General features: G+C 41.1%; 1 protein-coding gene across 1 annotated transcript in view; it reads right to left on the reverse strand.

The window, feature by feature from the left end:
- Positions 1–24,943, reverse strand: part of bmp7b (bone morphogenetic protein 7b) — a 141,155-nt gene that overhangs the window by 110,543 nt on the left and 5,669 nt on the right. The gene's annotated exons all lie outside the window — the stretch shown is intronic.

The raw sequence follows: 24,943 nt of genomic DNA on the forward strand, positions 1-24,943 counted from the left end.
CATACAGTACATCTGAATCTTCAGCCCATCTTGTGAAACCAACCATTATTGAACATTTTTTTCCATTAGATTCACATCGTGTGACATGGACGTCTCTGGCTGGTCAGCATTTATTATCAGTTCATTGCTACCCTTGAATTGAGTGGCTTGATAGGCCATTTCAGAGGGCAGTTCACAGTCAGCCACAGAGCTGTGGGTCTGGAGTCACATTTAGGCCAGACGAGGTGAAGATGGTAGATTTCCTTCCCTGAAGGATATTAGTGAGCCAGATTGGTTTTTCCCAATAATCAGGAAGGTTTCATGGGCATCAGTAGATTCTTGATTTCAGATTTTTTTGCATTAAATTCAAATTCCACCATCTGTAATAGCAGGACTTGAATCCAGTCTCCAAAACATTAGTTGAGTTTCTGGATTAATAATCAAATGATAATACCTCTAAGTCATCACCTCCCCACTGAATCCCTTGAAATCAGTCATGTATCATGGAAAGAGCTGGGGCAAACTCAGTAACTTTGTGCAATTACCCACAGTGACTCTATTATTATTGTTGATGTAGTAACCAGCCAGCTCTGGCAATTCTGAGAGGGCTTTAGTCATCTTCTGCAGGGATTGGCAGCCACTCTGAAGAAATAGGATAAAGGAACACTCATGTCCATGGCATGGTTTCTGAAGTTATGACAAAAAAAATTAATAAAATCTGACTGGAGGTCTTGCCTCAACATTAATTGATTAGTTCATTTTACTCTCTTGAACTATTGTGACCTGTAATATCTGCCATTCAGCAGACTGAGTGTCTCTCTGCTGATGTTAATCCAGCTCTATCACACAGTCAGTCAGAAACTCCTCCTCAGCACTCTGTGGTATTGACTACCTGTCTGCTGATGTTAATTTAGGAGTTCGTAGACAGGAAAGGTACCTGTTGCACCACACATGTTGCACCAGAGTCTCTTTTAAAACCCACATTCCTTATACTGTCCTCCCAGATAACCTAGATAACCTTGACATCTGGAATACTTCCTTTAGTCCTTTTACAAGGTTATAGCACCATAAAGTCACGCAGCACAGAAGGCCCTTCAGCCCATCAGGTCTGCACCAAACTATCTACATTTATCCCATTTTCCAGCACTTGGCCCATAGCTTTGAATATTATGATGCCTCAAGTGCTCATCCACATTTTTTTAAAGGTTGTGAGGTCTCCTGTCTCAACTACTGTCACAGGCAGTGCATTCCAGACCCCCACCATTCTCCAGGTGAAAATCTTTTCCATCAAATCCCCTCCCAACCTCCTTCCCTCCACTTTAAAATGATTCCCTTTGACCCTTCAACTCATAATCCATACCTCAGTCATGACCCTCTCAAACTCCTCTGCTCCAAAGACACAACCCAAGTAAATGCAGCCCCTCTTCACAGCTAAAATGTTCCATTCCAGGCCACATCCTGGAGATTACCCTCTGCAGCCTTCTAGTGCAATCACATCATTCTTATAGTGTCGCAACCAGAACACAGTATTCCACCTGTGGTTTAAGTAATGTTTTGTATAGCTCCTGTGCTCTTGGATATTTTCTAATCAATCTGTTCAGAGACATTATTATGTGCAAGTGGGACTTGAGCCTGCCCGCATTGCTCAAAGAAAGGGACATTACCACATCACGATAAGAGGCATCTCACCACTCAATGGTTACAATCAATGCCATGACTGATAAAAGTAGATATCTGCATGCCTTCTTAAATTAATCTGTCCTGCCACCTTCACAGATTTGTAGGCAACTATCCCAAGTTCCCTCTGCTCCTCTGAGCTTCCTGGTGTCCTACCATTCATTGAGTACTCTCTTGTTAACTGTGTGCTGTGTGTGATTAGTTGCTCATTTGTTAAAAAGTATGTGTGTGATGTCAATCAGTAATATGACAGCATGTATGAAATTAATTTGAATGCTATTTTACAAAGCTAATAAGCAGTTTATTTGAAACAGATAAATGAGATTGCTACAATATTAGAAAGTGGTCTGTACAAGCGAGAACACGAATTAGGGCTGACGTAGGCCACTCAGCCTTGACTCTATTTCACTATCTAATAAGGTAGTGGAACCTAATTGTAACCCCATCCACATTCCCACCTTCTCCTAATAGCCTTTCAACCCCTTACTTCCCAAGAATTTATCCACCTCTGCCTTAAAAATATTTTACTTCTACTGGAAGAGATTTCTAAAGAAACATTTTGTTGCCTTATTTCTATTTTAAATGGGCAAGCCCCCTATTTTTAAATTGGGAAATGGGTGTCACTGGCTGGCTACACTTATTAGGTAAAAACAATGACTGCAGATGCTGGAAACCAGATTCTGGATTAGTGGTGCTGGAAGAGCACAGCAGTTCAGGCAGCATCCACTTATTGCCTGTTGATAGTTGTCTTTGAGAAGGTAGGGATGATCTGCCTTCTTGAACCACTGCAGTCCATGTTCTGGAGGTAGGTCTACAGTGCGCTTAGGGATGGAATTCAAATGCAATCAATTTGCCTTTTACTCTTCTAAACTCTAACAGATACAATTTACCCTGTCCAATCTTTCTTCATAAGATAACCCACCAATCCCAAGTCCTAGTCTGGTAAATCCTTTATTAACTGTTTTGAACATATTTATCTCCTTACTTAAATAGGTTGACCAATACTGTGCATAGTACACCAGATACGGTCTCTCCAGGCTACAGATCAAACATAACTGTTGTATTCAATTCACCTGACAATAAATTATAATATTCTTTTACCTTTCCTGATTACTTGCTGTACTTACTGTCCTTCCCTTTAGTGATACACAATGAGGCCACCCAGATCCTTTTTCATCTCACAGTTCTCACCATCTGAATAATATCCTTTCTTATTCTTCCTTTCATAATGAGAACTTTCACATTTTACCACATTATATTCCGCTTGTCAGATCTTTGTCCGCTCATTCAGACTGTTAATATCATTTTGTAGCATCCTCATGACGTGTTCACACCTATCAATGTCAACCATATCGTATGTCCTTTCATCTGAATTGTTTATGTAAATTGTACATGGTTGAGTTTCCAGCATCATTCCCAATAGCAAAACACTTATTACACTTGCCAGCCTGAAAAAGACCTATCAGTGCCAACTCTGCTTCCTGTTCACCCATTTTTCACATCAAATGCTACCACTTACATCATGAAAGTTAATTCTTCACAATCACATGACATAATTTGCATTCATTTTCTGTCCTAACTGATTAACTCTCACTTCTAAACCAGGCAGTCATTTAGTCTGTAGGAGTTTGTGTGTGTGTGTGCGTGTGAGTGTGTAGGAGTGTGTCACACCACAGGTGACCCCATTGCACTATACACACACACAGACAGACGCACACACACAGACACAGACACTCCTACACACACACTCCTACAGACACACACACATTCCTACAGACCCATATGCTCACACAGACCCTATCTCATATGCTCACACATACACTCCCAAACTCTCACACGTACCCTCTCACAGACTTATACCCCTTTACACTCATACATATACACAGACTCTCTCACAGACACTCATAACCCCCGCCACCCCCCCGCCACATACACACACTCACGTGCACACACACAAAAATAAGTGAATTTGTACTTGCAGAAATACATTTTACTTTGCTCAAAAACTGCATGAATCCATGTAAGATTCTGCAAATCTGTTTTTTTAGATTAGAATCAGTCTGACCATTGTAGCACAGACAGTCTTACACAGGGCACCTCACACCTTAACTGGTCATTCTAAAAGATGAGAGACATAACAAACAATCCAGGTCTTTTTCAATATATAATTTCAGTTACATCACACTGTGTCTTACGATGTTATACTCCACAACCACCTAGAACATAGAACATAGAACAATACAGCACAGAACAGGCCCTTCGGCCCACGATGTTGTGCCGCACTTCTATCCTAGATTAAGCACCCATCCATGTACCTATCCAAATGCCACTTAAAGGTCACCAATGAATCTGACTCTACCACTCCCTCGGGCAGCGCATTCCATGCCCCCACCACTCTCTGGGTAAAGAACCCACCCCTGACATCTCCCCTATACCTTCCACCCTTCACCTTAAAAGGTGGAGGAGCAGCACTCTGAAAGCTAGTGCTTCCAAATAAACCTGTTGGACTATGACCTGTGTTGTGTGATTTTGTGTATTTTGCTGTGAGGCAATTAATTATGACTCATGACTGCTTTATAAAAACATGTATTTTCTTTTAAACTTGGCCAATATCACATGGCATAATTTTAACGGATTGTACCTGACTAACTGAAAGAGGTTCAAATGAATGTTAGCTCCAGTTTGGTTTCCTGCTAGTTAATTCCTTTGTACCAATTCCCTGACAGTCATGCAATGATTTACAGCAATTTTTGTATTTTAAGATGCACCCCTCTGCTCCACTGTGTCAACTGCTGGAAAACACCTTCAGATTGGATTGACTTCGACCCAAGATTTTTTTTATTGATCAGAGATGGGCCTTGGCTCCTCAGTAAATGCAGGCAAATTAGATACACATTGTTATCTGGGCCTCAATTATTCTCAATAGCAGGACCACTTTGGATTTTGTTACCATTGTTTTCTATAATTTAAGCTAAAGATTTGGTTAAGTCTTGTGTTTCAAGCATTTTATTTGATTAATCTCTTGCATTAGCCACAATCGCAGGTGTGACATCCAGACCAGAACATACTCAAATTGCACTAAGTTGCCATGGAGTGGGCAGAGCAGCCTATTGGATCCAATATCTGACCACATGTGATGTTAGTGTTAAAAGATCAGTGGATTTAAACTGAGGTTAGAAGGAAATTTTCAAATTAAACTGCATGCCTTCTTCAGAAGAGATTAATGGTTGCTAGGCTGCAGTTTTCTCACTGTTAAATCGACCTTCTTCTAACATAATCACCCCCCCCCCCCCAAGAACCCTGCCTTCCTCTAACTCTAACCTTTTGCACAACGTCCTTACCTCGAACATTGCTGTCTGTCTAAATTCTAAAGTGTGAAATATGTTCTGTAAACCTGTCTGCCCTTCCAACTCTCCTTCACCATTTACGATGAACCTACAATCCTACCTATTTCACACAGTACTTATTGTCCCAACATTGCTTTCTTTGGCTTGGTGTCAGTGCTTGTACAATGATGCTTCTGTGATGTACTTTGTGATTTTCTGTTATGTTAAAGGTGCCATCTGAATGCAAATTGTTGTTCAGCACAGGCAGTGAAGGCTAGCTTGTTTTTAATTGCAAAGGCAACGCAGTCTGAACATGTCTTTAGCCAATATCCTCACACAAAAACATCAATATTTACCACAATTATAGACTCATAGAATGGTTACAGCATGGAAGAAGGCCATTCAGTCCTTTGAGCCCTTCTCTCTGCAGGAGCAATTTAATTAGTCTGAGTTTTTGCCCCCTGCTATAGCCCTGTAAACCTTTATTCTTTCAAGTGCTTATCCAATTGTATTTTGAAAAGCATAATGAAATTTGCCAAAACTTTTTTCTTAAGCAATGCATTCCAGACCCAAGCCACTCACCGTGTAAAAAAAGGTCCTTGCATGTCAGTTCCTTTAGTTCATTTGCTATTCAGTTTAAATGTGATTCTCCCATTCTCATCCAAATCTCTCTTGAATGCCCTAATTGAATCTGACTCTATCACATTTCCAGTGGCGCATTTCAAAAGCCCAACCACTTGCTGTGTCAAAATGTTTTTCTCTCACTTGTATTTGCACCTTTTGCAAAACATAATTTGAAACTGTACCCTCTGGCTCTCAATCCTTTTACAGATAGGAGTAGTTTCTTCATATCTACTCTTTGCAGATTCCTCATGATTTTGAAAATTGCGATTGAGTCTCCCCTCAGCCTTCTCCTCTCTAAGGTAAACAGTCTCAATGTCTGATGGGGTGTTGGGCCTTTATTTCTGTAGTGGAGCTGAGTGGGAGTGGTCAAATTGCGCTTTGGGAAGGCGAGTGAACTGATATATTTGGGCAGTGGTTAAACCCACACTTTATGTGTAGTGTCTCCCACTTGCCATCCTCCTCTAACCAAAAAGATAGACTGTGATGTGTTAATGAGGTAAGGTTTTTCTTTTTCATTTTTATCATGTCCTGGTAAGTACTGCGATTGGTAATATTTTTTTCATTTGATTTAACTATTATTTGATATTTTAGTTGGACTAAGTTAAGCTTAAGAGTAAAAATGGCAGGAGATCTGTGACCTGTGTTATGCTCCTCTTGCTCAATGTGGGAGCGCAGGGATACGGCTGATGTCCCTGACTCCTTTCTGTGCAGGAAGTGTGTCCAGCTGCAGCTCTTTGTAGACGGCATGATGACTCTGGAGTTGTGGATATGGGATTAGTGGTGCTGGAAGAGCACAGCAGTTCAGGCAGCATCCAACGAGCAGCGAAATCTTGATTTCACTGCTCGTTGGATGCTGCCTGAACTGCTGTGCTCTTCCAGCACCACTGATCCAGTATTTGCTTTCCAGCATCTGCAGTCATTGTTTTTACCTCAGTTGTGGATATGGACTCACTTTGGAGCATCCGCAATGCTGAGGAGGTCATGGATAGCATGTTGAGTGAATTGGTCACGCCGCAGATTAGGATTGCTGAGGGGCAAAGGGAATGGATGACCAAAAGGCAGTGCAGGTGTCCCCTGCAGTCATCTCCCTCCAAAGCAGGTATACTATTTTGGATACTGTTGTGGGAGATGGCTCACCAGGGCAAAGCAATAGCATCCAGGTTCATGGAACCATGGCTGGCTCTGCTGTACAGAAGGGCGGGAAACAGAGTAGAAGTGCTATAGTCATAGAGGATTCAATTGTAAGGGGAGTAGCTAGGCGGTTCTGTGGTCGAAAACGAGACTCCTGAATGGTATGTTGCCTCTCAGGTGCACAGGTCAGGGATGTCTCAGGTTGGCAAATAGGTCTAAAACGGGATGAGCCTTCCAAGCAGAATTTAGGGAGTTAGGTGCCACGTTAAAAAGTAGGACCTCAGAGGTAGTAATCTCAGTGATATAGGTGGGCATGATAGTGTCAATTAAGATATATCTTGACAGATACATGAATGGGCAAGGAGTAGAGGGATAGAAATCCTAGGAAAATAGGCGACAGGTTTAGATTGAGTATCTGGATCGGTGCAGGCCTGGATGGCTGAAGGGCCTGTTCCTGCACTGTAATTTTCTTTGTTCTTTAACTCCAATATACCGTCAAAAACATCTTATCCATAAGGCAGCATGGCGGTTCAGTGTTTAACATTGCTGTCTCACAGTACTGGAGGCATAGGTTTGATTCCAGCCTTGGGTGACTGCTGTATAAGGATTTCCTCCGACAGTCTAAAGATGTACAAGTTAGGTGGATTATTCATGGCACATTCCCCTGTAGTGCCCAGAGATATACAAACTTGGTGGATTAACCATGGTAAATATGGGGTTACGGGGATAGGTTTAGAATCTAGGTATGGATGTGTTACTCTTCAGAGGCTTGGTGTAGACTTGATAGGCTGAATTGCCTGCCCCACACTTTTGATATTCTATTCTCACAATATCCTCGTTACTATTCGCATGAACTCTTTTCATCAAGTGTTCACATCTTTTCTAAAAATGGTGCCCAGAACTGCGCACAGTTATCCAGCTGAGGCCTAACCAGTGTCCTGTAAAATTCAGGCTACTGCTAACGCTCCTGCTTTTGTACTTTACTCCCTTGTTAATGAAACCTAGAATGCTATATGCTTTTCTAACAATGCATATAGCATATAACCTGTCCTGCCACCTTTAATGACATACCCAGATCTCTCTGCTTCTTTTATACTCTCCGTGTTCATTGTACCTCACACGTCTCTGCATTGAATTTCATCAGTCACTTGACTGCTCAATCCACCAATTTCTCATGCAATTTTGATGTGCCATGCGTTCCTTCTCACAGTTTACAATTATTTTTTTCTAAACTTTTGTATTATCCACAAGCTTTCAAGTTGCTGCTGCATACCGAGAGCTCAATAATTTACATAAAACTGAAAACTAGGACATAGTGAGGACTGCAGGTAGCAAGGATCCCAATAATGACCCCCTCCCCCATCAGTTAACTCCACTCTGAACCTTCCCCCACTCCAAACAAAACTTAAGAATTACTGTCAGTTTTCTACCCCTCAGCCAATTTTGTATCCATGTTGCTACTGTCCTTTTTATTCCATGATCTTTAATTTTCTCACGAGCTGTTATGTGGCCCTGTATTATTTACCTTTCAAAATCTATGTCCACCACATCAAAGGTTTTGCCCTCATCAATCCTTGCTGTTATCTCTTGAAAAGCCACCAACAAGTTAGTTGGACATGATTTTCCGTTAATAAATCCATGATGATTTCTCCAAATGATCCCAAATCTCATGTGACTAATAATTCTATCCCAAAAAAGTTTTTCTACAAAAGTACTGACTACCAAAGTTAAATTGAGTCATCTGTAATTGCTGGGCCTATTTTTACAATTTCTTTTTGAACAAGGGTGTAATATTTGCAGTTCTCCAGTCCTCCAGCACCATCCCCAAACTGAGGGAAGATTTAATGATTATTGCCAATGCCAGTGCACTTTCAACTGTCACATCCTTCTGATCTCATCCTGGAGCATTCTCATCGTTAAATCCTCCTTATCAATGTTATACCTTCCTAGTGACTGAGGTTTCTTTTCTGTTGCGGTGGCCTGGGCAGCACTTGTCCTATCGATAAAGACAAATACAAAGTATTGGTCTAACACCTCAACCTGTCTGTTGCTACTATGTGTAAACCTCCTTTCTGGTCCCTGATCTACGATTTAGTTTGATTTGGTTTATTATTGTCTCATATACTGAGATACAGTGAAAAGTATTGTTTTGTGTGCTATTCAGGCAAATCATAACTTACATAGGTACATCAGGGTAATAGAACATAAGAACCTAAGGAGTAGGCCATCTAGCCCTTTGAATCTGCTCTGCCATTCAATAAGATCATGGCTGATCTTTTCATGGACTCAGCTCCACTTACCTGCCCCCTCACTGTATCGCTTAATTACTTTATTGTTCAAGAAAAATCAAGAAAAAACTACTTGTGATGACACTGGGCAAGGAATTCCATAGATTTACATATCACTGGGTGAAGAAGTTCCTTCTCAATTCGGTCCTAAATCTGCTGCCACTAATTTGCCACTCTTATCCTGGTTTCACCTGCCAGTGGAAACATCCTCTCTATTCCCTTCATAATTTTATATGTTTCTGTAATATCCCCCCTCATTCTTCTAAATTCTAAATTCCAGTGAATTTATACTAATTTATACTAAATTCCAGTGAATTTATACCAATCTACTCAGTGTCTCCTCATAAGCCAATCCCCTCAACTCTGGAATCAATCTAGTGAACCTCCTCTGCACCCCCTCCAGTGCCAGTGCATCCTTTGTCAAGTAAGGAAACCAAATCTGCACACAGTACTCCAGGTGTGGCCTCACCAGCACCCTGTACAGCTGCAACATTACCTCCCTGCTTTTAAACTCAATCCCTTTACTAATGAAGGACAATATTCCAGCTGTCTTCCTAATTTTTGTTGTACCTGCAGATCAACCCTCTGTGATTCATCACAAGGACACCCGGGTCCCTTTGCATAGCAGCATGCTGCAACTTTGTACTATTCAAGAAATAATCCTTTTTACTGTTACTCCTACAAAAATGGACAACTTCACATTTATTAAAGTTGTATTCCATCTGACAGACCTTTGCCCACTCACTTAAAGTATCTACTTCTTCTGCAAAGTTTCACAGTCCTCTGTACACTTTGCTCTGCCACTCATCTTAGTGTCATCTGCAAAGTTTAACACACTACACATGTCCCTTAGTCCAAATCATCTATATAAATTGTGAATAATTGCGGTCCCAACACCAGACCTTTCAGGTCCCTGATCTTTGAGTTGGTTTGATTTGGTTTATTATTGTCTCATGTACTGAGATACTGTGAAAAGTATCCCTGAGGCACACCACTAGTTACTGATTACCAACCAGAATAGCACTCATTTATCTCCACTCTGCTTCCTGTTAGTCAACCAATCCATGCTCATACCTTACCCATAATGCCATGCATCTTTATCTTATGCATCAGCCTCTTGTGCACCACCTTGTCGAAAGCCTTTTAGAAATCTAGGTACACCACATCTACTTGTCCCCGTTGTCCACCTTGCTCATAATGTCTTCATAGAATTCTGAAAGATTAGTTAAGCACGACCCTGGTGCATCTGCCAAATGGGAAAATTTCTATCTAGATGCCTTGCTATTTCTTCCTTGTTAATAGACTCAAGCAACTTCCCCACTACAGAAGTTAAACTAACCGGTCTATAATTCCCCACCTTTTGTCTACCTCCCTTTTTAAACAGTGGCGTCACATTTGCTGTTTTCCAATCTGCTGGAACTGTCTTAATAATTTGGAAAATTACCACATGTGGACTTACTATTTCTTCTGCCATCTGTTTTAGTACCCCAGGATGAATTCCATCAGGGCCAGGAGACTTGGTTATCCTTAGCTCCATTGGCTTGCCCAACAATACCTCTTCTGTAATAATGGTTGTTTCCAGGTCCTCACCTACCTTTGTCTCTTTGTCAATTACTGGCATGTTATTCATGTCCTCCACTGTGAAAACTGACACACAATACCTATTCAATGTCACAGCTATTTCATCATCTCCCATAACTAAATGCTCCTTCTTATCCTCTAAGGGACCAATGTTTACTTGAGCCACTTTTTTTCACAGTGGCACAGTGGTTAGCACTGCTACCTCACAGCGCCAGAGACCCGGGTTCAATTCCCGCCTCAGACAACTGTCTGTGTAGAATTTGCACATTCTCCCCTTGTCTGCGTGGGTTTCCTCCAGGTGCTCTGATTTCCTCCCACAACCCAAAAATGTGCAGGTTAGGTGAATTGGCCATGCTAAATTGCCCATAACATTAGGTATAGGGGAATGGGTCTGGGTGGATTGCTCTTCGGAGGGTCGGTGTGGACTTGTTGGGTCAAAGGGCCTGTTTCCACACTATAAGTAATCCAATATATTTATGGAAGCTTTTGCTATCGGTCTTTATTTTCAGAGCTTGGTTTTTTTTCTCATGTTCTATCTTACTTTTCTTTAAAACTCTTTTTGTTGCTTTCTGTTGACCTTTAAAGCTTTCCCAGTCTTCTAGTTTCCCGCTGATCTTGGGCACTTTGTATGCCTTCTCTTTCAATTTGATAGCTTCCCTTATTTCCTTAGACACCTGTGGCAGATTACCCCTTTTCTTACAGTCCTTTCTTTTCACTGGTATATATTTTGGCTGAGTACTTTGAAAAATTGCTTTGAAAGTCCTCCACTGCTCATGAATTCTCCCACCATAGAATCTTTGCTTCCAGTCTATTTTGGCCAAGTTCTCCCTCATCTTAGTTCCCCTTTTTTGAGCACAGGACTCTGGTATTGAATTTTATTATCTTCACGCTCTCCATCTGTATTCTATATTCATCATGCTGTGATTACTCTTGCCAAGAAGGTCCCTAACTAATTATTATTATTAATTATTCCTGTCTCATTACACAGGACCAGATCTCGAATAGGTTGCTCCCTTGTCGAATACTTTGTATACTGTTCAAGAAAACTATCACAGATTCATTCAATGAACTCCTCCTCGAGGCTACCCTGACCGAGCTGGTTCGACCAATTGACATGCAGATTAAACTCTCCCATGATAATTGCCGTAGCATTGTTACAGGCATTAGCTATGTCTTTGTTTATTGCCCACCCTAATGTGATGCTACTATTTGGCGGTCTGTAGACTACACCAAACAGTAACTTTTTCTCCTTAGAATTTCTAATTTCCAACTAAATGGATTCAACCTCATTCTCCATAGAACATATATCATCTCTCAGCACCGTCCTGATGTCATCCTTGAATATCCGAGCTACACCACCTCCCTTACCTTCCTATCTGTCCTTCCGAATAGTCTGATACCCCTGGATATTTAACTCCCAGTTGTGACCATCCTGTAACTATGTCTCTGTAATGGCTACTAAATCATATTCATTTGCGATGATTTGTGTCGTTAACTTATCAACCTTGTTACAAATGCTATGAGCATTCAGGTAGAATGCTCTTATGCTAGTTTTCATGCCCTCATTATTTCCAACATCTCTAATAATATCTCCTGAATTATCCATCATTTATACTTCATTCAGAGTCTGCCTTGTCCTTACACACTCTTGCACACATGCTAAGCTGCAGTTTTCCTTTTTATTTACCATCATATGTCCTGTTGTTTTCCCTTTCCCTTCCCCTCAGCACACTATTTTAAAGTCCTCATAGACACTCTATTTATCCTTTTCACTAGAACACTGGTTCCAGATAACAATAGAAGGGAATGTGAACGTAGTGTTACAGCTACAAAGAAGGTACAGAGAAAGATCAACTCTCATGTATAAGAGGTTCGTTCAAAAGACTGATAACAGCATGGAAGAAGCTGTTCTTGAATCTTGGTTTTCAAGCTTTTGTATTTTCTGCCCAATGGGAAAGGGTGGAAGGGAGTATAACCTGGATGGAAGGGGTCTTTGATTACATTGACTGCTTTCCCGAGGCAGCAGAAAGTGTAGTTGGAGTCATGGAGGGTAGGGTGGTTTGTGTGATGGACTGCACTGTATTCACAACTCTCTGTAATTTCTTGCAGAGCAGTTGCCATACCAAACTGTCATGCATCTAGACAGGATGCTTTCTGTGGTACATCTATAAAAGTTGGTAAGAGTCCTTTTGGTCATGTCGAATTTCCAGAGCCGTCTGAGGTAAGGAGGGTTTGGAGTGTTTTCTTGACTGTAGAATTGACTGATCTTAGTTGCTCTTTCACCTCCTTCTGAATATTCTGTATTCAACTTGGTTCTCAAGTGTACTTGTCATAAGGACATTTTTTCTTTATATGTTCATGGGATGTGGGCAAGCTCTCTTTATTGCTCAGCTCTAATTGCCAAGAGGGCAGTTAAGAATCAGCTGCATTGTCCTAGGTCTGGAGTCACATGCAGGCCAGAGCAGTAAGGATGGCAAATTTCCTTCCCTAAAGGACATAAGTGAACCAGATGGTTATGTACAACAATCAACGCTGGCTTCATGGTCATCATTACGTTAACCTTTTATACCAGATTTATATTGAGTAAAAATTTCATCCCCCTTGTGGGATTCAAACCCAGATATCACTTTCTCATATTCTCCCCTGGATCCCCTAAACCCCTGGTGAGTTAGTTTAAACCCTCTGTAAAAGCATGAGCAACATGCTCAGTCCTGTTCTCCTCAGATGCAATGCAAGATATCTCCATGTTCCCACCCAACATAAAGTTGGGTAAGAAGGTACGTTATCAGGAGGATGCAGAGATGCTTCAGTGTGATTTGGATAAGTTGAGTGAATAAGAAACTGCATGACAGATGAATAATGTGGAAAAATGTGAGGTTATCCACTTTGGTAGCAAGAATGGGAAGGCAGTTTATTGTCTGAAACTCTAGCTGTGGAAGGAGTGCAGCAAAGGTTTACCAGACTGATTCCTGTGAGTGCAAGACTAACAAATAAAGACAGAGTATATCATTTAGGACTATATTCAGTAGAGTTTAGAAGAATGAGGGGGATCTGATAGAAATCTATAAAATTCTAACAGAGTAAACATGGAAAGGATGTTCCTGTGATTGGGTAGTCGAAAACCAGGATATAGTGTAGGCCATTTAGGACTGAGATAAGGAGAAATTTCTCCACCCACAAGAGTGGTGTTTAATGGAAGGCTTCACTTGGATATTCAGATAAACAAAACAGGGGAAAGAAGTTGAAGAATGTTAGCAATATTTGGAAGTCTTTGGTTGATTGATTGGTTGTTGAGCTGCCATTAGGTACTGTACTCCAACTCTAGTAATTTGAAAAAATTAAATTTCAAAACAAGTAAGATATAGGCACATGAGGGAGAGAGAGCTGAATTTTTCTACTTTCTGCAAATCTTTGGTTTTTAGTTAATAATAAAAGAGCAAGGTTAAAGCAACTAAACTTACAGTAAGTAAAGTAACTTAAAAGTACAATAAGTATTCCCATATATCCAAGAGCCAAATACACCTTCCAGATGAAACAACATTTTATCTGCACTTCACACAAACTGGTCCACTGCTTTCGCTGCTCACAATGTAGTCTCCTATGCATTGGCAAAATGAAACATAGACCAGGTGACTGCTTCACAGAACACCTTTGGTCTATCTGCAAAAAAGAGCCTAACCTTCCGATTGCCTGCTACCTCAACACACTGCCCTGTTCCTTGTCTCTGTCTCAGGCTTGCTGCAGTGCTCCAACGAAGGAAGAACAACACCTCATTTCCACTAGGGGACTCTGCAACATTCTGGACTCAGTATTGAATTCAACAACTTTAGGGCTTGAGCTTTCCCATGTCCCCACCCAAACCCCAACATACCAGGCCTTGTTATCACATTGTCTGCTATTATACACAATACACAATAAATTAATAGCTATTCATCATCCTAACTAGATTGTCATTCACTCCTTTGTCTGTCCACCTGTTCTCCTCTCTTTGAGCTCTATTCCTAACTCTCGTTTACACCTTAACGCCTCTCTCCTTCCTATCTTCTGCATATCAACCAATATTTTCCAAGCTACCATCTGTTCTGAGGAAGGAACACTGAACCTAAAATGTTAACTCTCATTTCTCTCTAAAATGCTGCCAGACCTGCTATGCTTCCAGCAAGTTTCTGTTTTTGTTCCCATGTATCTACTGCCCTTATCCTTCTGGATGGAAGTGATCATATGAAAGCTGCTAAGATCTTTGGTGAATTTCTGCAGTGCATCTCGTAGATAGTACACACTGCTGCTTCTGAGTGTCGGTGGTGGAGGGAGTGGATGCTTGTGGATGTAGTGCCAATCAAGTGGACTGCTTTGTCCTGGATGGTGTCAAAATTCTTGAGTGGTATTGGAGCTGCACCCATCCAGACAAGTGGGGAGTATTCCATCACACTCCTGACTTGTGTTTAATAGATGGTGTACAGACTTTAGGGAGTCAGGAGGTGAGTTACTTGCTGCAGGATTCAGTCTCTGATCTGCACTTGTAGCCAGTGTGGAGAGTCCAGTTGAATTTCTGATCAATGATAACCCTGAAAATGTTGGTAGAGGAGATTCTATTCATGGTAACGCCATTGAATGTCAAAGTGCAGTGACTCTTATTGGAGATGGTCATTACCTGACATCTGTGTCACATGACTGTTACTTGCCACTTGTCAGCCCATGCCTGGATATTTTCCAGATTTTGTTGTTTTTGAATATGAATTGCTTCAGCATCTGAGGAGTCATGAATAGCACTGAGCATTGTGCAATCATTGGCGAACATCCCCACTTATGAGAGAGGGAATGTTATTGTTGAAGCAATGGTAGATAGTTGGACATCGTACATTATCCTGAGGAACTCCTGCAGAGATGTCGCTCTTGTGTGAAGTTTGCCCATTCTCCCCATTTCTGTGTGGGTTTCCTCAGGGTGCTCCAGTTTCCTCCCACAAACCAAAGATGTGCAGGTTAAGTGGATCGGCCATGCTAAATTGCCCATTGTGTTCAGGGTGTGCAGGTTAGATGGATTAGCCAGTGGAAATGTAGGATTGCAGGGATGGGTCTGGGTGGGATGCTCGTCAGAGGGTCTGTGTGAGTTTGATGGGCCAAATGGTGTGCTTCCACATTGTAGGGGTTCTATGAATCTGTGTCCTGGAGCTGAGATGACTGACCCCTGACAACCACAGAAAGCTTCCTATGTGCCAGCCTTGACTCCAACCAGATGAAAGTTTGCCTCCGATACCAATTAATCTAGTTTTACCAGGGCTTCTTGATACAACACTCAGTCAAATGCAGCCTTTTTTGCCAGGGGCTGTCACTTTCACCTCACCTCTGAAATTGAGCTCTTTTGTCCATGTTTGAACTAAAACTGTAATGCGGTTAGGAGCTGAATGGCCCTGGCCGAACCCAAACTGGATGCAACTGAGCAGGTGTTGCTTCATAGCACTGTTGATGAAACCTTCCATCACTTTACGAATGATCGAGAGTGGACTGATGAGGTGGTAATTGTCCGGATTAGCTTTGTCCTGCTTTGTCTGTACAGGACATATCTTGGCAATTTTCCATAGTGTTGGGTAGATGCCAGTGTTGTAACTGTTCTCGATTAACTTAGCTAAGGGTATGGCAAGTTCTGGAGCACAAGTATTCAGTACTGTTGTCAGAATGTTGCCAGGGCCCATAGACCTTGCGTATCCAATGTCTTACAACCATTTCTTGATATCACGTGGAGTAAACCAAATTGTTTGAAGACTGGTATTTGGATGCTGCGACCACTGGAGGAGGCCAAAACAAATCATGTCTGTTTCAATAGGGTCACCTGTCATTTTTCTAAACTCTCATAAATACAGGCCCGACCCTGTTAAGACAGTTGCTCCATTTCCGGTATTAGCCTATTCAACCTTCTCTCAACTGCCTCCAAAGTCAGTTTATCTTTCCTCAGAGAAAGGTCCCCACACTGTTCACAAGATACAATGGACAGCAAATTTCATCCGGGGACTGTGAAGACAAATAGGTAGGGTTTTCTGTGTACATTTTGCATCACTGATGATATCCAAATGGGGGATCTGTTTGTATAAGTTGAAAGAATGCAGTCTGGCAGTCAGTGCCATGCCCACTTTTATGCATTATTTCAAGTTCCTAATGAGTCAGCACTCCCTGTTAATTCCACCTTCCCATTTGTTGTGGTGAGTAATATTTCAGGATAGTTTGATGGCACTCATACCTTGGAGGTTGTGAAGTCCCGATCAAGTAAGGCTGCTCTGCTTGGCGCTTGGACCTGCTGTTTACTATTTACAGTGACCAATTGAATATACATAATTCTCACCATATCTAATAAAATGTTTGTGTAAACACTGAAGTAATGAGAATGTGATGAATGAACCAATCACTGGAGGTTTCAGTGTGATCCGGCACAATGCAGACACCCTGGTGCAATTCAAAAGCTGTGTTTTTCAGATCCAGTTACTCACTTCAATTTTGCAGAATTTTTACATCAATGCTGAAGGAAATTAGCTTGCACAGAAAACCTACATGTATTGGGCCCCTAGAGGCATGTATTCTGAAGGTGTCAATAACATTGGGGAGATTCTAGTGTATTGTTGCATAGGTTGTGTGTTGTCCATCATACGTAGAAATATTCTGTTTGTTATTCAGCACCATGTATGTTGTTTCTTATAAACATTGCTCTTCTTGTCAGTGACAGTGTGATGAGGGTAAATCCCCTATTCGCCCCCTTCTGCCTTTGTGACATGGAGCTACATGGAAAAACGGACACTGTCCTCACCACAGCTCCATGCTGGTGTGGCAATGTACAAGGCTGTATGGCAATATGGGCACATTTCCAAAGCATTGTTTCTTACCCTGAACCAGTCAAGCTTCAGAACAGGGAAATGTACTGAACAGCTACAAGTACTGGAGCTTTAATGTGAAAGCAACCCAGCTAGCTATGTGCTGGGCTCAGTGGGACTCTAGCGAGAGGCTGGGGGATGTCCACATTGACCTCTGGCCAGACTCCAATTAAGGCCACAGCCTGTTGAAACACAGAGCTGCAGCTGTACGTATCTCATTCCTTCGAACTGCTCCCAAGAGCAGCTTTTACAGGTTCAAGTATTGTATTCACCAAACCCTGTGGGAACCCAGTGAAAAGGAAAGGGACATGACAGTGACTGGGGCTCAGTCTCCTGGACAAGGTAGAGCTGTTTTGTTCAATATTGAATTAACAATCTGAGCAATCTTTTTAAAGCTGAATTTTTCCAATGGAAATTCCCCGACAGTGTGCATAGATCTTAGATGCTGATTTTGCCCTGATCACACACACTTGAGCATTACACAGGAAAGGAGAAAGACTAAAATAAGCTACATGAAATATATGGCTATATACTGTATGTTCTATGCTGTATAAAAGACATATGCTCTTAATGGTATATGAAAGGATGCTTTCTATACATGATGTAAATATACTGCACTGTTATATATGTTGTATGAACGATGCTCTATACTATATATGCTATATTATGTTGCTTTACAGTACTGCCTTTACATTCTCAGGGCATTCAGAGGACTTTTACATACAGTTAAGATACATTTTGGAGAGTTGTTAATGATGCTCATTTGTAGGTGCAGGTATGATTGCCTGAATGGCCTCTTTCTCCACTATAACAGTTCTGTGATTCAGTAAGGCAAGAAATGTAGCAACAAACATGATCAACAAGATCCTGAGACAGGGTTTACCTCACAACTGGGAATAGAAAAAAATAGTAATTTATCATCACTTGTATTTTTACAAAAAATGTAGTGAAAAGTGTTTAAGTCACCATACTTTGGTGCTTATATTATTAAAAAAATACATAAAAATTAAGACAAAGTGCATCTTTGTTCATTTCACAGTTGTTGAGTTCCCAAGGTTGAGGAGAAGACAGGAACCACATTCTGCACCACTGCAGCAAGCTGACATTGAAGCTGCTGAATCTCAGGCCATTGGAATCCCAGCCTGGACCATTATGCCATTGAAGATGCTGCCTCAAGGATCCACCTCATTACTGAAGCTGCTGCCGAAGCACACAGCTACACCAGGCCATTGAATTCTTGGGCCAAGAAACCCCAGGCTGTTTGAATCCCGGGCTAAACAAATATCATTGCTGAAGATGCCGTCAACCCAGACTGTTGAAATCCTGGGCCGTACCCGCCTCATTGCCAAAGCAGACTACCAATCTGCAGGACCCACCAGGACACGGCCACAATGGCCAAGAGGAATGGACCAGATTGCCTTTGCTGCTGCAGCAGCCTCCAGAGGCATTCTTCCTCCACCAAAGGCAAGAGGTAAGATGAATTTTGATGTTAAACATAAGTAAATAAAAAGAACTTTAAAAAGCTGATGTAACAGGCCTGGAGATCAGAAGCAGATGGGGTCAGGAGCCCAAGCACTTCCTACCTGCTTGAAGAGTTAGGCTTAGATTATGGTAGTGAGTGGTGATGTCATTAAGCAAGCAGGCCAGCTGTTGACACCAACTCTCTTGATACGCCCAATAAGGTTTGAGTATAATTGAACTTCTCATTACTTTTTTTTTGGGGGGGGGAAAGTTCTTGTTGTGCAGTGGAGTATCCTTATCGCTGGGTCAGAAGTTCTAAGTTCAATTCCTATCTATCCTAATGGTGTGTTACAGCATGTTCAAGCCGATTGATTAAGATAGAATTTACATCTGTGCTCGGTATCAAATGAAGCCTGGATGCAATTTGTTTCAATCTGAGGGAACAGCTCTGAAGTGTACTGAAGTTGGTGCTAGCTGCAAAGGAACAGCTAGCATAAGGGTGTTAAAGGCAAACTGTGCTTGACTCATCTGATGGATACCTTCAATTAAGGGGTAGCATGGTGGCTCAGCGGTTATCACTGCTGCCTCACAGCACCAGGGACCTAGGTTTGATTCCAGCCTTGGGTGACTATCTGTGTGGAGGTTGCATGTCCTCCTGGTGAATTTGTTGGTTTCCTCTGAGTGCTCTAGTTTCCTCCCAGAGTCCAAAGATATGCAGGTTATGTGGATTGGCCATGGGAAATTGTTGATAGTGTGCAAGCTAAGTGGATTGGCCATTGTGGATGCAGGATGAAGCGGGAGCCTGGATCTAGCTGGGATACTCTTAAGAGAGTCCATGAAGACTCAATAGGCTGAAGGGTCTCTTTCTGTGCTGTGGGGAGTCCATGATTCTAAGTAACAGAGAGACCTAATGATGATGATTATGCAATGATGTTTTAGAAACGTGGCATTTGATAAACTTTTCTAGAAAAGACATTTTGAAAATAAAAACATGTGGATTAACTTGGTTTCTTAATTGGCTAAATGATAACAGTCAGAGAGTAATGTTGAATTGATGTATTTCTGGTCAAAGACAACATTGCCATGGAGTCCCACAGGACTTGATGCTGGATTCATTCCTTGTTATATGTAAATATGGTATGATCTTGTTCTGTGTGGTACGGCTCTGAAGAGTGGAGTTTATTTAGCTCAGAATTTGCTATTACATTTCAGTGTTCGATTTATCCCCTATCAGTTCAAACAGCACCTGTGCTCAAACAGGCAATGTAACTTGCAGGTGGTTCTATAAAGCATTGTCTAAATTGTATACATATTATCATTTGTACATTTTAAACAAAGTTTGGATATCAAAGGGTTAAATTATTAAATCTGTATGTGGCAGCTGGAAAATCTGGAAAGGGATGCATAATAAATAAAGCTTGGAAACCTCTGGATTAGGTAATGAACAAGTGAAAGAATTCTTGGAGAGACATTAATAATTTCATATTATCTAATGCTGTTGGACCTGACACATTGGCCAAGCTTCCAGATGTGCCTCTTCTGTCTTCTAGGCATCTGTCATCACTGTGAAAACTGCCAGTGACCTCATATTTAAAATGGATACAGCAGCCTTGTGGTTACAGTTCTAGCTTAGCAATTGAAAGGCAGTGAGTTCAAATCCCACCACAGTAAGCTGAGCAATGCAATTTGGTAAATCCATTGTTTTATGACCAGATAAGATAAAAGGTGGTGCATTGTTTTAAAAACTCAACCTTTATGAAAGGAATCTGTTGTGTCTACCCAGTCTTACCTACAAGTGACTTATAATTACTTACAAGATGTTCCAGGAATTAACGACTATTTGCCAAAACACTTACGTGATTGATATGGGGGGCATTGCACTGTAGGAGCTGATTGGAAAAAGACCTCAATTTTCTGTATTTAACGAAAGGGTTATTTTCTCACATGGTTTTGAGAATGTGTCGGTAATGACCTGCAGCTCAGTTTCTGAGTATGTCCTACATGATTGTTATCTACATCCTGGATCTCAATGACTGAAGTCAGAAGAAATTTGTGTTTTGGATGGTGATATAGGTTGAACAGTTTCCAACCTGCTGGTTCAATGATCTCCATACCTTTAGGTAATTTACTGGAGGTTGCATGCAATATTGTAGTGTGGAAGATGGAGAAACAAGTTGGTGTAATCACAGAGCCTTGGTTGACCCCAGTTTTGCCCATGGTGGTATCTATCATGGTGAGAATCACTATTTGTGTGTCATTGTGTGGTAGAGGATTGTAACACATTAATGGGGGCAGCTAAATTTCAAGAGGATATTCTGTAAACTATTGACATCGACAGAGCCAAAGACTCTGATGAAGATGAAAACATTCATGCTGTTTGATGAAAATCAATGATGAGATCCTGGAAATTTGGAATACTTTCCATATCTTGGGTCCTCTTCTCAATGAAGACCAGTCATAGATGACAAAATTCAACATTCCTTCAGCTGATTGAGGAGAATACTACAAGAATCAGGATCTCACACCTGAGACAAAGATCATCGTTTACTGAGCAGCAGCAATCCCCAGGCTCCTATAGGCCTAAGAGAATTGGACAAACCTCAGCAGATGCTCAAAGCACTGGAGAATTACCACTAGTGATAATTCTCCAACTCAAATTACATGAAAAGTGGTTCAACAGCAACATCTCCTAAACCACTCATAGAGATGTCACTGGACTGACATGTCATTTACAGTATATTGATAATACCAGACTCCAGTCGCAACTGCTACAGTTGAAACTAAGTCACAGCCGGAGACTCCTAGAAGAAAACACATTAGGAATATTCACAAATCATTTGGAAAATGTCATAACATACTGTTGACTTATAGGAGACTCTGATTTGTGACTAACCAAACTAGATTTTTGACTTATTTGGGAATGTGCCAAACCCATCTTGAACTTCATCAGAAATGTGTTGATGTGAAGTCGAGAAGTCAAAAGTAGCTCATAAACCCCTCAATATCTTATCAACCCAACCCTTCCAACACCATGTGCCCCACATTCAGTGAAGTCTGCATATCATGCATTAGAGCAATCAGCCACCACTGAATCAAATGACCTAGCATTCCAATGGACTGCCTGAGAAGAAAAAACTCGTATGAGCAGTCTGTGAAGAAAATTGAAGACACATTCAAAAACTAATTTTAAAAAAAGTTATTTCTAAATTCTTGTTTACCAGTTATAAAACTATTATAAGAAGGCAATTTGACTGATGGCAAAGGATCATCCTTTTGGTTAAAGAAGTTTTTTTTTATTTTCTGATTGATGTGAGAGGGTAGAACAACAGCTATCTCAAGTGATCAATTGTGGAATTGTGAGGACAGGACATTAGTGGCAAAAGGTGACATGGTCCCATCACCAGTCCTATAGCCATATGCAGCTGGGAATACTGTTGTGACCCTAGACTCCATCAATGTAGCCAACTGTTCACTCAGCAATGAAATGGCATTGCAAACCACTCAACTTTAACAAGCTGTTACAGAGAAGCAAACTTGCCACCATGTTCTGAGGGGCATGAGAATAAATGTTCAATATTGATAGAAAGGATGTAAAAAATCAAAATGATTCCGTATCTTCGATAAAAGATAATATTTCTGCCTATTTAAAGTGGTGAATCACATAACTCAGGTAGGTCCTCTATTTGATCTTGGACTGTGCTGAAATAGCTGGCCTAGGACACAATGTGGTTGATTTTTAATGTTCTCAGTGGTACTGGAAATAATGAATGAATGTAGACTTGGCAGCACTACCCATACCCTGAGACCAAAGAAAAAAATGATTGGCTAACAACCAAGAAACCAACTGCCAGCATTGGTCAGATTCAGATGAAAGCCTTTCAAATTAAAGGTTTTCAGCGAGCTTCAGTTTGATGAATGGTTCCTGAAGATTTCTTCTATAATTTAACTAGTTTGTCGTCAGAAGTCATCACCTGTGTTCAAATACCACTGCCCAGACTCAAAGGCAAATGTTGCAAAATTTTCAGTAGTGCCAGAATCTTTGGCACTCTTTGTGAAACTCTTTACTGAGAAGAATTCTACAGTTGCTTATATTCTCATTTGTCTTTCCGTTGAAGGGGATGGTATTAATGTTATAGTAGAGAAGAGGAAGTTGAGGGATTGTCCAGAGCCAATTTCCACGAAATTACAAACCTCTTGCTGCTAAAACATAAATCAACAGATGCAGACAGAGCAAAACAAAAGAACATTATTCAGTGAGGGTATTTTCCCTCTTTATAATGAAGTTTTATTGGAAATTATTCTTTAAAAGGCTCCAGATATAAGTGATAAGGATAACTTACTGATGGCGTGACTCTCTTTAAAAAGAGATACTATGACTGTCTTTCAAACAAGGTATTGCTGAAGATTGACTCTGCCTGCAAAAGTCTCCTGAAAGTGTGATTCTCTTTATTTGTTCAGTTGTATTACTGTGCCATAGCTGAGAGCCCGTTTCTATACAGCTTTTGTATTTTATATCTATATTAATCTCACTCGACTCAACTGTGGTGTATAGTTCTTCAACTGCTATTGGTAAATACTGAGTATATTCCCCAGAATCGCAGAATGGTTACGGAACAGAAAAAGGCCATTCATCCCATTGTGTCTGGGCTAGCAGCCCAGCCATCTCCCTATGATTTGCTGGATTAACGGTCTTACTTTTTGTGAACAGAGGAAAAGGTGTCAATCATTCCACCCCTTGTCAATCATTCCAGCCTAGGAAGGCCTGTGAATGAGACAACATTGCCTTCTTGATTTTAACTAATTTGTAACATCTCAAGGCTCTGAAACACATTGGACAAATGCAGTCTTTTTTCCAACTTCCTTGAGGATACAGGGCTGCAGTGAAGGAGCTGATCAGATACGCCAAAGTCAGACATGACCCAGTGGAAGGTAGCTTCACGCTGATTTCATGTTGCACCTTAGTGGCATTAACACATAGCACAGTTAGTGCCACCTACTGGCACTTGACCTGAAGATTCTGGTTTAACTACTACTTTGCACATTACAATACTCGGACCTCATTTGTGTGCACATGCAAAATACTGAAGACACATGATCGAGTGAGGTAGTATATTTAGTTATATCACAATGGGATAGCCTGGTTTGGTCAGTGACCAAATGAACCCTGGCAAAATAGAGAGGTGCTGAACTGAGAGAGTTTTTACCCAGAGAAAGCTCCAGTGCTGCTTGCTCATATACACAGATTTCCCCATTCTCTCAGCTGATACCTAGCTTAAGGGTGTGGTGACAGTTGATAATACCATAATAATAGATGAAGGGATTGACTGCATGGCCCATCCCTCAATTTCCAGTTTCCCTTCCCCTTTGTGGTTTCTGCTCACGAGACGAACTTTAAAAATGACGCATCATCACAGCAGTTTGATTGGATGGTTTCCCTCTGTGTCGAGTTAAACTCAGTAGCCAACATGACTGAATCTATATTGACTGAAGACCATTGACATGCAAAACTGGGTGAAACTAAGGAGGTTTCAGTGAGGCTCTTACATGATATAAGTTTTGGGGGTAGTGTTGGGGGGAGCTATGGAGTACGGAGGAACAATCAGCAGAAACTCCAAACTGTTTTTAAGTAAATGCCTGGGATTCTGACAGACATTTCTCAGAAAACTGAGGAATGCTTTGTCGGAGCTTTTTAAAATTGTAAAGAATATTTATTAGGGTAAACAATAGAGAAGATGTTTCCATTTTGGGGTGTCAAAAACTAGCTCCATAAATAGTCCCTTATAAATTTGATAATTAATTAAGAAAAACAAAATGTCACTATCCAGCAAGAGATCAGAATGCCAACTTGCTAATTCAAGAAGCTGTTGAGCCAGTTCGCACTGATACAGCTGGAATGCCAATCCAGTGCAACACTGAAGGAGTGCTGTACTGTCAGATGTTTAATTTTCCAGCTGAAATGTTAAACTGAGGCCCTATCAACTAAGCCAGGTTTCATGGCACCATTTCTAAGAAAAGCATT

Source organism: Chiloscyllium punctatum, chromosome 37 (genome assembly GCF_047496795.1).
Source record: "Chiloscyllium punctatum isolate Juve2018m chromosome 37, sChiPun1.3, whole genome shotgun sequence".
NCBI lineage: Eukaryota > Metazoa > Chordata > Chondrichthyes > Orectolobiformes > Hemiscylliidae > Chiloscyllium > Chiloscyllium punctatum.